We start from the raw sequence: 16,647 nt of genomic DNA, 5'->3' as shown, positions 1-16,647 counted from the left end.
ATTAACATGGAGACACTCTACTGAGAGCGGATGGCGAATTAGCTATGTATCTCTTTGTTGCATGTTTCATCCCCATGTGCGATACGAGTATATCTACCACGCTGCGTATTTTTCTATCGGTCGACTCCTTTCCGAGAACAATTAATCGCCGAATCTACTGCGGCCTCATGCAATTAAGCAGAGATAGCGGGCTGATAGAACAGTGTTCTGCTTAACATCTGCGTAGCCAACGTTATCGCGCTGACCCCAGACTAGAAAACTTTCTCGATAGGACTTTCGCCGGAAGCACGAACAGTTCCGAATAAAATGACAGACGGATAGGAAAGGCAGGCTAGCTAGGCGGTCTGTCACTGCCCAAAACCTCCGGTGCTTACTATCACGGATACATTTCCTTTGCCAGTAGAATTATTGTGATTGCCTTTAATACCCCTGTCACACGGGTATTTTCGATCCTGCTCGACCAAACCTGCTTGAACCCAATGCAGATCGGATGGTGCTACACGGCCGCTTCCAAGCAGGATCGAACTTTGATCCTGCTTGACTCAAGACAGTTCCCATAACAGGATTGAGAATTTCAAGACGGCTCGACGGCCGCCATTTGCATCCTCGACCCCGGTGAACTGTCATAACTTAAGACGGACATGCGCGCGAAGCTACAAATGATGCTTACATCGGTATACGATAAATTACCACTAATATCGCTGTTATATAGGAAACGCGAAATTAATGAGTTCCGTTTATTCATTTGCACAGGTCAACCATTCAATGCGCATTGAAAGTGGCCGTGTAGCAGCGTCAAAACTCGAGCGTGTTCGGAAAGTTCGATGCAGATCGGATTCGAGAAGGATCGAAATGCCCGTGTGACAGGGGTATTACTCCCGTACTGGTGTCTCGCACAAATGAGCAACTAGCGTTTTCATTTGTTGTTATCTGTAAGTTACTCCGACACCAAAGCGCGAGTGCCAAGTATCCTGGTCTTCCTAAAGTAGCTGTGGAAAACAGACGTTTTGGGTACGTGACTTATTAACAGTATTTTAGCTCCATATGTTGCTGCTTATTCCACAAAATCACGCGTTTTTTGTTTCTTCTTTTTTCCCCCAAAAGACACAGTCGTCAGCTTTTTATACGTACACTGTCAGAAAAAAAAGGAGCAAGGTGGGGAGTCCACAATCACAGTAGTCCCCAAGATTTAAACTACTCCGGCCCATCTTAATTCCCTATCATTCGAATTTATTCCCCAGCACAGTAGATAGTCTATAAACTTCGCATAATGTTCTGTGTATTTAGTACGGAAAGGTTGTGGCAATGGATCTAGCCCCCAAAAGGACCATATTACTCCTTTTTCTTTTCTTAGAGTGCATCTGCTTTCGGCTCTCGGGGCTATATGCCATGTCCATGCGTACTCCATCACGTCCACGTGTCTCCTGCACCCAGATTAGCCCCATAAACTGCGGAGCTTACGAGGCCCTCGGTAATACACCGACGCGGTCACTCCACCTGTGTCCCCTGCATCATTCACCGCTAAGAGCACAATTCCTTAGTACGTATGTCCGTTGTTCGGCATTGTTTGACGACGTTCTTTGCTCATACGTCACCCCGACAGACGGGAGGACGAAACTTCGCAACATCCTCTGATTGGCTACCCTCTGATTAAATCATCTTGGTCGGAAGATCTTGCTGTTTCTCGTGGGATGCCTTCAGGAAGTCTTCTTATCCCGTATAGGTTGGCGTCCAAGAAAGGACATTCCCGAGCCTGTCTTGTATACAGCTTCACGTGGCAGCTGCTTACCTTGCCACAGCTGCTTACCTTTTCGTTTTCTGTTTGCTTTGTACGTGTATTGAACTTGTGATGTAGAGTATGGACTCTACGGACTCCAGCCGTCTGAGTTTACAAAGCCCAGATTACCAAAGATTATTTCTCCGTTCTTTTGTTTCGCTTCGTTGCTTTCATTTCTCTCGAGATAAAAACGGCATGAAACATAGTCCGTCAACCTTAACAGGGTTACTCCGCCGGATAAATCATACTGCAGCGCCACCAGCCTATAGGGTTCTTGTAGTTGTAGTGCAGACTCACTACTTGTCGCGACGGAGAGTGACACGGCTATCTATTGCAGCCAATAAGAGCAAGCATATAGGGCCGTGCTTAAACGTGCCGTTCTTAAATCGAACAAGACTACAAAGGCTCTGTTCATTTTCAGTCGCCGACTGATTACAAGATCGGAGTAAGTAGAAAGTAAAAGAGGTAACGTACAGAGCCCCTCCATCTCGCGTCATCTGCATTTAATAGACAGTTTCAGGATTGATTGATTGATCTTTAAAAAAGATAATGGAGCTCGACATTTTCAGGAAAGGGAAACTGTTTACGGCCATTTTGGGGATGTGTCTCTCACAGCGGCGCTCACAAGGCGCGCGAAAATGTGACACGGCGATGGATGACCCTTTTTCTTCCCAAGAGGCTTTGCGCATGCCTGAATAAACGGTATCCCTAGTGGCTTTATGCTATCTAATTGTGGCCGCACCATTCCCTACTCTTTCTCTCGCCGCACCGGCGACTCAAGTGGCGAGCGCAGAAGTAGAAAATAGGAAAACTTTCACCTTACGACGGTCGCAAGACCAGTTTCCTGTGCCTAATTCCTCCTACATATTCGATGTAGTCATGTTCCGTCACAGAGGTATATCTCCGCCATCGGAGAACGTAGTTTGCGCATTCATATTGGGACGGTGTACAAGAACATGGCAGACGTCAGGCAGACGGAGCAGCCGATTCTCGTGTTTTATTTATTTTATTTGCTTTACGCGAATGGTTTTGCGTGCACTCTTAAAAGTGAACTTCACCGCATAGCACGCTCCTAGCCAACCATAATCTCGAATGATATCGTTATCTGCCCTGATTTGTTGAAAACGGTAGGCGTACGCCTTTTTTGTGACAATTATGAACAGCATAAGTGTCACAAAAAAGACGTACGCCTCCCGTTTTCAACAAATCAGGGCAGATAACGATATCATTCGAGATCATGGTTGGCTAGGAGCGTGCTATGCGGTGAAGTTCATTTTTAAGAGTGTGTTTGCTTTAAAAGCATGCATGTTTGAAGCATGCGGGTGCACTATGCCGTGGCTCGGAGGCGTCATGCGCGCTGCCCAAGCCACTCACAGACGACTTGGATTTGTGGGCGGAGTAGACCTGTGGCAGTTAACTTGTCAGCCCGCCCGGCATGACATAAGCGGCACTATCAGAGTGTAGAAAGGTGGAAAATCCAACAAGCCGCAGAGGAAATGTTAAGGGGAGTGCCTCAGTTTGAGAGCGAAATATCGGCGGCTCACGTCCTCAGGTTCATCGGTGAATATATCAGGGTGCGTATTTGTTGACTGCTTCGCGTTCCGCTCAAAGGCGATTGTGTTGGAACATTTCATCGGAAAGACACGGACTGGTATATGAACATCCTTAGAATTGTGTGCGACCATGCAGTTTTGTATAAAGGTACACACACAAAAAAGAAGAAGACAGAAAGAAAAGAAAAGCCGTAACAAACATGTGGCTACAAATTATTTTACGACTGCTTATTGGGTCTGTTGATGCAACAATGAACTCATCACGTTAAAAGCGTCGAACAGCACGAAAACGTTCACGTTTTGTGTGTGTGGTTCGCGTTTCGTTCCGTCAAATTTTATCGCTATTTACATAAGTACAAATTAGTGTTTGCAAAAATCACAAGACGAGACTAAACTTGCCAACGCATCAGCCCCCGACGACACGCAATTTGGCTTATCGGTATTGATAAGCTCGCCGTGCTACGGCTTTAAATTGACAGGTCACTTTAAGCTCCCGTCGGGCGAGGAAAAGTAATTGCTTTCTTCGTGTGCTGCGAATAGAGAGTAATGAGACAAGTACGTTCGAGGACTTCTTCTTTAAGGGCTCTTCCTCTGTATTTTCTTCTTACTTATATGGCGTTCCATAAGAGCCTTCGTAGAAACGATTAACTAGGTACTCTGCTTACTGGTTGACAAGGTTCTATGCTTCTTTCAACGGTTGCGGATTGCAAAATGGTGCCATACAAGAACGACAGTGTCGTAACTTCATGGCCCTTACATAAATATGATACAAACACGTCAAAGAAAGTATGGAACCACTGAGATGTACTTTGCTAAGGCTTCTAAATTATCTCGCTGATAAAACTAACTATCTAACTACTTAACGAACTTAATATGAAGCACTTCCGGCCGCACATTAAAGCTTCGATTTAATAAAATCCTGTGACTGAAGAAGGTAAGTGATAATGTCATGATTCGGCTGCTTCCACGCCGACACGGCAGGACTCTCATTATGGAGTGATATGAAGTAATATGATGTGAACTACATGAAGCAATGCCCTGTGGGCCCTTGAAGTACCACCATAGATAAATAACTATGCAATACACATAGTGTATGGGGCCGGTTGGTACATATCCCTTTGCCAGGCGACTAGAGAATGCGTCGTCGCTGTCTGCGTTCCTTTCTTTTGACGCCTGGCCAAGGGAACTATGCAATACATAGCTTTGTAGTAACTTTACGGTAGACACTGCCGTGTAATGCAGTGGGGACGTTGTAGATAAAATTAACCTGTAATTATAGTAATTGTTAGAAACATCGCGCAAAAATGGAAGCTTGTGCATTCCCCATTACCATGATACCGAAGCTCTTGGATGTCGGCTCTTTGCTTGGCTAACTTTTCCTGTCTTCTTCTTTGTCTTTCTTTCTTAATAAACATAAGCAAAACAATTCATAAACACCCCCCCCCCTTTCTTGGATGGAGCGTAGGACGTACGCTGTGATAGGATGCAACCGTATACGGTTGCCTACAGTTACAGATACATTGGGAGCAATGTCCTGTACAAAGGTAAAGCCTTTTCCACTACACTGAAATCAATTGCTTCCGTTTCTGTTATAATCAAGCTCATTGAAACTCGGGTGTCCAAGGCAACACGCTCAGAATTCATTCTTCTGCACTCTTAAAAATGAATTTCACCGCATAGCACGCTCCTAGCCAACTATCATCTCAATTGATATCGTTATCATCCCTGATTTGTTGAAAACGGGAGGCGTACGCTTTTTCTGTGACAATTATGAACAGCATAAGTGTCACAAAAAGGCGTACACCTCTTGTTTTCAAAAAATCAGGGCAGATAACGATATCATTCGAGGCGATGGTTGGCTAGGAGCGTGCTATGCGGAAGTTCATTTTTAAGAGTGTGATGATATTGGTGAAAGTGCAGTAAACACTACACTCTTAAAAATGAACTTCACCACATAGCACGCTCCTAGCCAACCATCACCCCGAATGACAACGTTCTCGCCTTAGATTTGTTGAAAACGGGAGGAGGAGCCTATTTTGTGCCGTGCATAATGGCACAAAATAGGCTCCTCCTCCCGTTTTCAGCAAATCAAGGGCGAGAACGTTGTCATTCGGGATGATGGTTGGCTAGGAGCGTGCTATGTGGTGAAGTTCATTTCTAAGAGTGTATCTAAAGTGTAATCGTTTTCACACCTTTAACGGTGTAATAATGTGCATGGCGCACGCCCTCTTCGGTATAATTCTGCTAATTTCATAATGGAGTATGGTTTAGCACGAGTCGTCGCTCCTGGCATGTTGTTTGTTCTCCAGAAAAATCACTCTTTCGAAATATCAACATTGATGAACACTATTGTAGACACTTACGCGTGCTCGAGGATCTGTAGCGATGCATATATGCGTTAGCACGTACCTACGATATCCAAGACATAACGAGAGCAAGATTTGCGCTCTTACTTGATCGTTTGTAATGCTTTCCGAATTTTGTAGAATATCATCCTGTAAATACAATGTTAGGCAACCAGATTTAATGTGTGTGGCGCACACCTTCAAACGTGTGAAAATGTTTACAGTGTAGCGTTGTCAAGCACTGCGACTTGGTCCATCCTCAAAGTAGAGCAATACAAGACTATCTAGCATAAAAGGAAGTATGTCGTCAGAATGGCATAAAGACACCATCTCTAGGTAGATACGTTGCTGATGAACTCATCAACAACAACAGATAAGTCGTGACTATGGCCTGGGGTGATTCACCACTGGAGAGCAGTACACTACCCCATTACATGCGAAACATTCTTCCATCTGCCACCGCTTAGGATTCCCTCGCGTAATCTGCGAAAGCCGTGACCTATTGGTTGGGCGCTTCATTAAGGTAAAGCAAGAGTCCTGAAGGGCAAATGCCCACTAGCGTGGGTCCCAACGCCATCCACGAAGGATGAAATGAACGAGGCGAAATGACCATACTTCTTTTCACGGTCATAGGTTCACGATCAAAGCCGCAGATGTATTATCGGCAACATTCCTTTCCTTATATTCCAATCAGTCTCCACTATGGGGAAAGCATGGGTCATATACGTACAACCTACATAGCGTCGAATAGTTTAGGTGTTATTGCTTTATCCGTTTCAGCCAATAATTTTCGCTTTGAACTTAAATACTCCATGTTCTCTTCCGCAACCTCCCTTTCTTTAGCGTAAATTTATATACATGGCTAGGGCCCGGTTTCACCAACGCTGGTTAACTTTGAATGGAGACCAGGGGTTGCTACAACTTGAAGTTAACGACCAATTCTTCTTTTACAAGCGCTAGTTGGTGACATAGTGAATGCTTCAGTAACAATAACTTCCTTTAGTGAAGCAGAGCTAAGCGTTAAATTCAAGTTAAGGGACCGTTGATCTCGTTCAAATGTTAATCGTTGGTGAAACCGGTCCTTAGAGATATAATTTTTTGAGCGAAATCTGTGTAAGACGAACCTCGGCATGCCTTTCCAAAAAATTCACTATGGAATCAGGTTCACATTCTATATTGTGACCTTTAGTCTAAAATAAGAGAGAAAAAATGACAGTGATGGCATTCCATATGTTTCCAGCATGCACAATACAGTGTAAATTCGAGAACATGAATTGGTACAATAGCAGTTGTCTCATCAGAGCACTGTTTCAACCAGAATATGAGTACGACAAAACGACATGTGGAACCACAAATTACCGAGGCAACACATTTTGCTTCAGTGTACCCCATTTCTCAGATAAACAGATTGCATATCAGAGGGAAACCACCCAAGCGGCACAATCTACTGAAAGTCGAGTGCAATAGGGGTGGACGGTATACGTCTTATCAATGTTCTTTAGTTTCACGAGCCTGTTCAAGGCCTTCCACCTACCCGTCCACCCCTATTGCACTTGACTTTCAGTACATTGTGCTGCTTGGGCATGGAAAGCGTTAAAATTCGGGCTGGTTGTTAGCTGCGCTTGTCACAGTGATGTGCTTTTTTTTTTCCTTTTCGTACCCTCGCACCGGCGTCACTACCGTTAATTTTTTTTTACGATTTTAATAGCGAAACCATGACTTACTTCGGAAACATGCTTTGATAGAACCAGTTAACAACGACAGGAAACTACGAGACGCTTATCGATTCAACCCAGCCTACTGATAACGAAAACGCGTTCTTGCAATCAGCGGCAGATACATGTGGCGAGAACGCGCGTTCCCATTGCATCTCGGCAATGAGGCTTGTGCAGTGACGTCACGTTGTGTCGCGTGACATGGGAACCATAGTGCCGCACCGGAGCCCCAGTAGGAGGTCATGCCGTGAGTTGTTGCGGTGTGCATGCAATTACAAGAGGAAAATGAAAAAAAAAAAAAAAGCACTCTGCTGCCTCATTCGGCCCGCAGTAAGACTCTGTGACGCTTCCCCATGTCACGTGACTCGAAGGCGCTCAAAGGCTGCGCGTGACGTCATCTGCACGAGCGTCATTCAAGGACGACGTTGTGCACGTGAAGCGGTGTGTTGGACGTTTTCCCGCCTAACGGAAAGCAGTTTCTTTGCGTGTGGTGTACTCGAATATTCCCCAAATATGTGCCGACAACCAAAGACTCCGATTGTGTGTGTTCTACGATATCAACAAAGTTTGGGTGAGTTTTCTGTTGAATTCTCAGGTTCAATAAGGCTGCACTCAGTACAGTTCGAGGCCCGCGACAGTCCGTTAAAAACTTGATACTGCGTGACGATCAGTGATACGCCTAAATGCGAAGGAGTATATACAATGAACTCTTGCATAAGGCTGTACGCACGTTGAATGATAATACATACGGCTCATTGCGCAAAAGTCAGTGGCCCAGTACAAAGGAAGGGCTGAACTGAAGAGTTGTTTGGGTGCCTCCGTTTCGGGAGCTTTAGTCACGCACTGCTGCAGAACGCAAGAAGCTTTAATGTAGGCTACATTTCTCAAACGAATGCGGCGCCGGCCTTTTGTCGGTTTCCGAGTTCCTTTGTGTCTAATTCTCTTAAGAGATTCCTGAACTGAAGGTAGAGCATAGGATCATAATTTGCATGAAAGCTGGTGTAGACTAGTTGGTAACGTTTCCCTGAGTCTGGGGAGGAATTGTGCTCGCCACTGTTAACCAATAGGGGATTTTAGTATATCGAAATGTGTTCACGATAACAATTCCGAAAGCATGGTAAGCGCCAATCGCCCTCTTTCTTTGAATGGGGTGACATCATATTGCTGAGCTTCGATTTGATAATTTCATTTATCGTATCGTTTTCGTAGAGTTATTCCGATGTATACTAAAACTCACTAACCTCCCGTTTCCGTGCCTCGCGCCGATAAGCGTTCAGCTATCGGGGAACGGAGGAAACAGCAATGGAGCGGTCGACTGTTACTTTGGGGGTGCTCGGTCGCTGGCATACCACCGTCTGTTGATAACACGTGCAAGAACAATAGAGAGTTTTAGTGTGTAGAGAGTTTAGTGGCATAACACGCTATTGCCTTTGCGTGCGTAACGGATAGCATGGCAGTCCTGCAAAATGCACGAATCTCTCTTTATGATTTGCGCGTGCGCAGAATCACCAACACTATCCCTTATGTACGCAAAGGCGATAATGTACGATGCACTAAAACTCTCTAATGGCTCTAGCGCAAACTGACGCAATCACAGAAAGAGAACGCGCGCGGAGAGCTTCGTTCTTTCAACCAGACGGTCGCAAGTTTTCGTTATCTCAGGAAATGAAGGTAGTTTTATACGACAGTGGGTCACAGTCAGGTGCAGAATGCTCTGACTGGAGCTCTCGACTGACTCGCTCTACTCACTCACTCGAGCTCCAAGTAGAGCGAGACAGCTGTCCTCGGCTGGGAGTGCACGATCAAATTACACACATATATATATATATATGTATAACAGTAATTGGCTTATGCATGGGGCGAACGAAATGATACATCTAGAGCACTTTTTGTAGTGCTCTATGTACATCGCTTCATCATCCTGAAACAAAGTTGTTCGTTGCTTCATAGAAGACAGAGGGATATTGCGTTTTGAGTCTAGACAATGTTGTCAGACGGATATCAGACAGTGTCTGACGGCGACGTCGTGTTTCGTAACCCAGAGGGCTCCTGTGTAACTAATAACACGTCGTCGTCTTTAATGGGAATGCGTGATACATTTTGGACGTCGTGAGCTCTATAAGATAGATAGCTATCCAATGTGGTAACTAAGAATTGCGTAACGTATATGGTTATTCCAATGGCGCACAGTCGTCGTGTATCGTGGCCATTGAAGCACCTCCGCTCACGGGAACACCCGAAAATTTCAACAATGACTGTCATCAGCTGTGAACACATTACTTAAACCTATCTTATGGTTCGAGACAAAAAAAAAAAGATATCATATCGAATATCACTCCTCTCAATGCACACCCATCGGTTTACAGTACACAAGTGAGGTATGCCCACCTAGCGAAACTCGATATGGTATTCAGTGTGCCTCGCGAATCGAAGTCTGGCGAATGGCTTATCGTTCCGTGCAGCTTCTCGAAATTGTAAAACACCAGCTCCCGTGGTATAGTGGTTAGGATGATCGCTTTCCACGTCTAGACTAGGTCCGCCTAACTGAGATGCGGGTTCAAATATTCGCACCGCCTGGGCTGTCTGAGGTTTTCCCCCTCGAGTTTTTCGGCAGACTTTCCAGATGAATGTCGGCACAGTTCCCCCTGAAGTCGCCCCAGGACGCGTACTAATCCTTGCTCTGTCCCCTACTCCTCCCTGCTGTCCTCTCTCAATCTGTCCACGTCTGTACGGTGCTGCATTTCGCATCTCGGCAGCTCTCGTGCGGTTATGTGGAGTCGCAAACAAATGCGGGGCGTTGTCTGTCGGTCTCCTCGTAGAGAATGGCGCAAAAGAGTAATGGCTATGAGTAGAGGCACTAGCTTATTTAGTGACTCTATCTTTCGTGTATGACGGGAGTAACAGATCTTTCTATAGTACAGCGCGGTAGAAAACACTATAACGATAACAGCTTTACTCTATCAGTGCGTTGTAGCCTGAACGTATTCTGCAAAGAATTAGGGATAATATTAGGAATATGGGGAACGAAGCGAGCTGGTATCGTGACTGTGATATTAAAGAGCTTTAGTGTACCGAACGCTATCGCCTTTGCGTACGTAAGGGATACCGTTGGTGCTTCTGCGCACGCGCAAACCGTAAAGAGAGCTTCGCGCAGTGCGCAGAACCACCACGCTATCCTTTACGTACGCAAAGGCGTACGATGCCCCAAAGCCCACTATTACCTTGGGTCCGGGAGGAAAGCAGACCGGACGACACGAACAAGGCAGCAGGACGAAGTTCCTCTGCCGTTCCCTTGTTTGTGTCTCCCGGTACGTCTTAAACCCAGGCTCAAGGTAATGCCACAGTCGCAATATTGGGGAGTTTTGGGTTTTAGTTTTAGTAGTGCGTACACAGTCGCTCTGCGTACGCAAGGAACTAGCAGGAGCATAGTCCGCATGCGCCAAACATGGCTTTGTGTGGGCGCGTGCGCAGAATGAACGCGCTATTACATTGAGTACGGGAGACCCTCTAGTGCCCGTTAAAAAAAAAAAAAACATTGAGATACCGCATTTTCTTTACTTTCGCGCTTACTGCTATTCGAAATCCCTGTGTGTGTCACCGGCGGCATGGCTGTCTCATGAGAGAACTGATGTTCTGAGGCTGGAACACATAGAAAGGACAAATACATACAAAGCCTCAAGTGCCTAAGAAATTAATGAAGAAAGATGGAAGTAATCCGGTAATCCAGAGGATGTGGGTTCGGGTCCTATACAGCTGGCTAACCTTTTCAGTGACTTCCATCTTTCTTCATGGCCGGCACGTTTGTGGTAGCCAATATCTTGCTGAAGACTAGCAGATAGTGGGTTCGAATCCTACCAGAGGCTGCACCATCTGAGATTGGCACTGAGTTTTCCGGACTAATGTCGGCACAGTTACTCCTGAAGTCTGCCCAAGAGGCATACTAATCCCCATGTGCATGTCGCTCATAGCCACACTTGCTTCGCGCCGCTAACACGAAATAAAAAAAAATCCTCGTGCTCAGTGTGTCAGAAGTTCCTGAGTTTTCAGCAAAAATCGGGAAAGTTCGAGAGTATTGTACTGTTGGGAAAAGCTCGTTACATGAATGTGAGCAGAAGCCAGTGACTAAACTTTTATTGCAGAGACTTGGATTCTCTGTTTTGAACGCTTTGTCATAGGGAGGTGGTGTGCAGAGCAGCTGACATCTGGCCTGAATGGGTTATAATCTGTCATCATTTTCTTTTTGTTAGAAACCTGTTCTAAGTGTCTGCCATGAGTGTCGTTCATTATGTAAATGCGCAGGCGAGGTAAGTCATCAAGCTACCACATTTTGTTGATGTAAAAGTGAACAGTAAATAATGAGAACGGGCTATGGTGACCTTATTTTAGCTGATATAAGGTTAAGTTCTCTTCCGTTTGCTTATGCAGCTGTTTTGTATGTCTCCTATGGTTCTACATTATTTCTCGAAGGTCTATAATTCATATGTCAGTAAATGCGCTTCTGTTGTCACGTGTACGACGACATTGTTTTCTTCGTGCTAAGACAAGGAGGCGCACGAAAAAGAATGTCGTAGCAACAAAATACCTACCTGGAGGCTTTAAAGTGAGAGGCTTTAAAAGTGAACACGCAAAATGTTCGTTTAAAATAAAAAAAAAAACGTGAGAGTCGGCGTCCGCCATCTTCTCATCTGACTCACTCTCAACGTGAGGACTACGGTCCCCGCTGGCGTAGATATACCTCTGTGGCTGTAGCTCTTATGTCGTCTTGGAAGGGAGTTGCAACTCCCTTCCTACATTCTACCGGTTCGCTGGATTTCTACCCATCTTATGTCGTCTTGGTTGTCCGTAAGGTTGTCCGTAACCCACTTAAGTTTACGAACTTCATATTCAGTCCGCAAGTCCAGCCATGCGGACGAACTTCTCCAGAGCTTCTTTCTAAGAGACTTCTCTGCATGACATCTGCATGTGCTGAATCCGAAACTCCTTTCTACCGTGAAATGTCCAACACGCAGTCGTGCGAAATCGGACTTGAGAGAGTGGCGACCGCATGACGTAATCGAGACAGTTCGATACACACAGAAGTCTTCCACGATTAGCCAACACTGTGATGACCGAGGTTCCAACCAGGTAAACTTCTCTAGATGGAGCGAACCGTAGGTCACGTTATGCCGAAAGTGACGTAGAAGTGATTAATTTGATCGTGGCAAGGCGAATGCAGCTCCGAAGTCCAAGTTCACATTAATGCTCAACAAGTGTGGATTTCCCGCGTTCCGCACGGACCACAAGTTCCGGCTCGGAATCCAGCTAATCGATTAGCATCACCCTTCACGAAATTAATGAGGGCGGATTGAGATGCGCGAAGCGAGTGGCGAACGCGCCGCTGCGAGGAGGAATAAGGTGGAAAGAGAAGCAATATTGAGAGTGCTGCCAGTGTTATCAGCGGAGCATATAGACTTCAAGCTATAACCCTATTGCAGCTAACACATAAGTAGAGTTTCGACTCTCAGAGGACGACTCGATCGGAGGACATTTTTCCGAGTTTTCAGTTTCGACGTCTTGGTGGTGCTGGCGAAAGGGCTCGCTGTTGTCGGCCTCACAGAGGTGGGCAACGTCAAAACTGACGCCCCGGAGGAATGTGCGTCCTGGGCCGACTTCTAAGAGAACTGTGCCGACATATGTCTGAAAGCTGATGTCCGAGGAAACCCGAGAGGAAAAAATAAAAAACAGGCAGCGCAGCCGGCACCGGCGTTTGAAATCGGGTATCTCCAAGTCTGGACGTTACGTGGCAAGCACGCTAACCATTGAGCCACGCGAGCTGGTATCCTTTCCCGACCATCATCACTACGTTATGGAAAGTACCTTGACCTTTGCATTCCTGCAAACTCAGGGTTTCTGTGTCCTGCGTCTGTTTTTTTTGGCTGCTCATTACATAATGACTAGTTACCAACTGCCCCGTCTTTCTACGCTGCCCACTCATCGTCACTCAAATAAAGTTGTTGTTGTCTTTCTGCACGTGTGTGTGATAAAAAGGGTTAGGTTGCATAAAGCTCGATATATGGGCGTGCGACTCGTCAGTGCACGTGCTTGACTCACTCACGCACGATACCGCTGTCCTACCTGCAAGCGTCGTAATGAAGCGCGCCCGATAACATCGAACATAGTGAGGACAGTGCGGGTGGTCCAGTAGCAACGGTTCCTGTATTTGCTTCGAAGAAAATTCGTAAGTAAATTCGTATACATAAGCGTTGTACGCAAAGTGAAGAAGACGAACAAATATTATGTGGAGATATTCGTCCATGTGAGTTGACCACGGGGTTCTCCAGTGGCAGCGAAGCTGCACCCTCGGTGACGATCGCAGAACTGTTCCTCACTTTTTTATTTAAGCCTCGCCTGTTTGCGCGACTTCCATTTGTTACAATTCGTGGCCCTTATGTGAAGGAGTGTCCATCTCGACTCTCGAGCCACATTGTGTGCAGGGTGTTCGTTTTTATCCGTCACAGATTTCTAATAATGATAATAATAATAATAAAAAAAGCTACGACAGCACCATAGATGTTGTCGTTGCATAGTTATGCGGACAGACGGACATTCTCTCCCAAAGAGTATGTAACTACAAGATGACTAGTTACTTAAGATTCATTATGTAGCTTTTTAATTATAGTGGTTTCCAAAGTGCAGGGAAGACACTCTTCGAAAAGTGGTTCGCCTGGCCGTAGAACCCACATGTAAACGTGGCATCCGTGTAGATTTTATAGCTTTTCTGAATAAAAAAATATGTGACTGATAAAAATGAACCGCCCGCTATACAGAGAGCGCTATGCTAAATTCATTTTGTCATGACTGTTAACGTCAGCACTCCTCGCTCTACTAGCGCTTGCACTTAACGACAACTTTCTGCCACTTGTGCCAGAAAGCACCAAAACACCAAGCTTCTGCCGTTCAATGCAACTCCACCACAGGTGTATTATACGACGTAAATGGAACGGGTGAAGAAAGGCTATGTTTACGAAGTGTTGGAACGCAAAAATGGAGATCAATACGAAAGAAAAATCCTTTTGTGCTATAAATTCGACGCTGCCGCTCCGACTCTCCTCAGGGCCAGATCTTTTGTTCGAGCTGCCCAAGGGTGAATTGAGCGTGCAAAGCTTTTAGGGCACCTCATTCTGCTGTCATTGACAGCAAAGTGCGTACGTGGCACGAGCCTACCTCTAATTACCACAGAGCAAGTTCGTATGCGTGGCTGCGCAGTGTGCGGTGATGAATGGATAAGCAATAGGAAGGGACGTGCTATTAATAGAGCATTACGTAGAACGCTTTTAGGAAGTCTCTAACAATGTTGAAACGACAGCTGGGCGTTTGATGTAGCAGTCTCTAATAATTGTACTTGTTTTAAGCAAGGAGGCAGGACGTTTGCGTGCCAAGAGAAAATCACGTGTTATGCTCGATGTCACGGTGCTTTCGTTCGGCAGAAGTCTTAATTCGCAATCGCTTGCCATCAATCTACCGCGACTTTAATGAACTTATCATTCCACTGCAAACGTCCCTTAATGGATCTCTTCCTTAATGGATCTCCCGCATAGATGGGACCTCTCACATATCACATTGATGGGGTCCTAGAATGATCGGGTGTCTCTTATGACGTAGAAGCATCGATCTGCCGACTGTGCGTACATAATTTGCTGCTAAAATGAGACCCCTTAAGTCGGGAGACTTGATACCTTCGACGAAAACGTCGAGAGCTGTAACTCGCACGTTGAACGTGTACAGGAGTATTTTGTCTTCAACAACCTTGAAGGAAGCATGAAAGTGACAGCGTCAACTGACATGCCCAAAGAAGCCTTCGGAGTTAAAGTTGAACGAGGTCAAAAAGTGCCTCGCGGACTATTCGTCTCCGGCGCCGTTGAAAATGTCAGAGCGGCATCGTAAGAACAGTCGGAGTCAGCAAGTGAGTTTTTGGCTAAGTTACGTGAACTCTCCGAACATTGCAATTTTCGCACATTCCTTGACGTGATCATTCCACAGGGTCCTTCACTGAGAAATTGTTCTTCTAATGTACGCATTTAACGGGATGCACCTCATGCGCGCGCCGTTCCCTAAACTTGTGACGTCAGGGAGTCCCAAGATTCCTCACAGGTTCTATGAATCACCCAGTGCCACATACTCGTACGGACACCACCGAACAACGCTAAAAACGCTGGTGATTACAACGGGAGTCAAACGTTACCACCTCTAGCATATGTTGCCCACCAGCGGGACTCGCTTTGCAACCCAGAAGGCGTACGTTATTTTGTACTACCTGTCCAGTGCACGGTAATCCGTCCCGGGTGTCGTCAATTACTCAATAACCCCCAGTAGTATTAAAGTTTCTCACGTATTCGCATCAAGCTCACGTTGGTGATGAAGATCCGGTGGGAAACAAATACAGACACCACCGAAACATGGACTTAATTGTCTCGCGACGTAAATCCACGAAATGTCAGCCGAACGTGCACTGAATGCGGCTCACTCTAGAACCGGATCAAACCGCCTTCGAGTTTTCGTTTGCTAGTTCGGGATTCACCTGGAATATATTTGGAAATTTAAACGGCCCATATGATAGTCGCCGGCCTTTCCGCGTTGTGCTTTAGTTCGCCCAGTAATAGTGTGGTACAACTTATTGGCGATTCTATCTGGATTCCCCTAACATTATTTAGCATCATGAACCTACTGTAATCGGCACAGGACGCGTACTGACCCCTCCCCCACCCCACCCCGATTCCCCCACTCCTTCCTCTTGTCCTCTCTCCATCCATCCATGTCTGTACGCGCTCATAGCCACTGTTGCTTCGCGGCGCTAACACGGAGTTTTCAAAGGAAAAAGAACTTCATGTAGAGCGTGCTTTGCCTGCATGGCGCCGCTGTATTAGGGAGAAGCAAGGACCCAGGCTATGTTTCATATGCCGAAGATCCCATTTCAAAATTTCCTCAAAGCTTACGGTTTTAATTGTAGTGAAACGTTTTGATTTCCATTTTTCGCCAGCGTCGTTTGGTATTGCTATTATTTGCAATTATATTTGGTTACTTTTCCGTTGGATTTCAACACCTCACAATTTAATCGAGCTGATAGGGCACGAGAAATGCTAAATATATTTAGTGTTTTAAGTTTTAATGTCATAGTCCGCTATCACACGGACCGTTTCAGTCCCAATGGCATTTTTTAAGGCATTCGCCTATATGAAACGTGTACACTCGCTGGCATTGTCTGTGCAGAACAACAATTT

General features: G+C 45.7%; 1 long non-coding RNA gene across 2 annotated transcripts in view; it reads left to right on the top strand.

The window, feature by feature from the left end:
- Positions 1–7,587: 7,587 nt before the first annotated feature.
- The window catches only part of LOC135392706 (uncharacterized), a 223,261-nt gene continuing 214,201 nt past the window's right edge, over positions 7,588–16,647 (top strand). Inside the window, exon 1 of one of the 2 annotated variants that reach the window (XR_010422194.1) lies at positions 7,588–7,961. This is a non-coding gene — a long non-coding RNA (uncharacterized LOC135392706). The remainder of the gene's footprint in view (positions 7,962–16,647) is intronic. The other variant, XR_010422193.1, reaches the window with a different exon arrangement.

Source organism: Ornithodoros turicata, chromosome 4 (assembly GCF_037126465.1).
Source record: "Ornithodoros turicata isolate Travis chromosome 4, ASM3712646v1, whole genome shotgun sequence".
Lineage (NCBI taxonomy): Eukaryota > Metazoa > Arthropoda > Arachnida > Ixodida > Argasidae > Ornithodoros > Ornithodoros turicata.
This window is presented reverse-complemented; position numbering and strand designations above follow the sequence as displayed.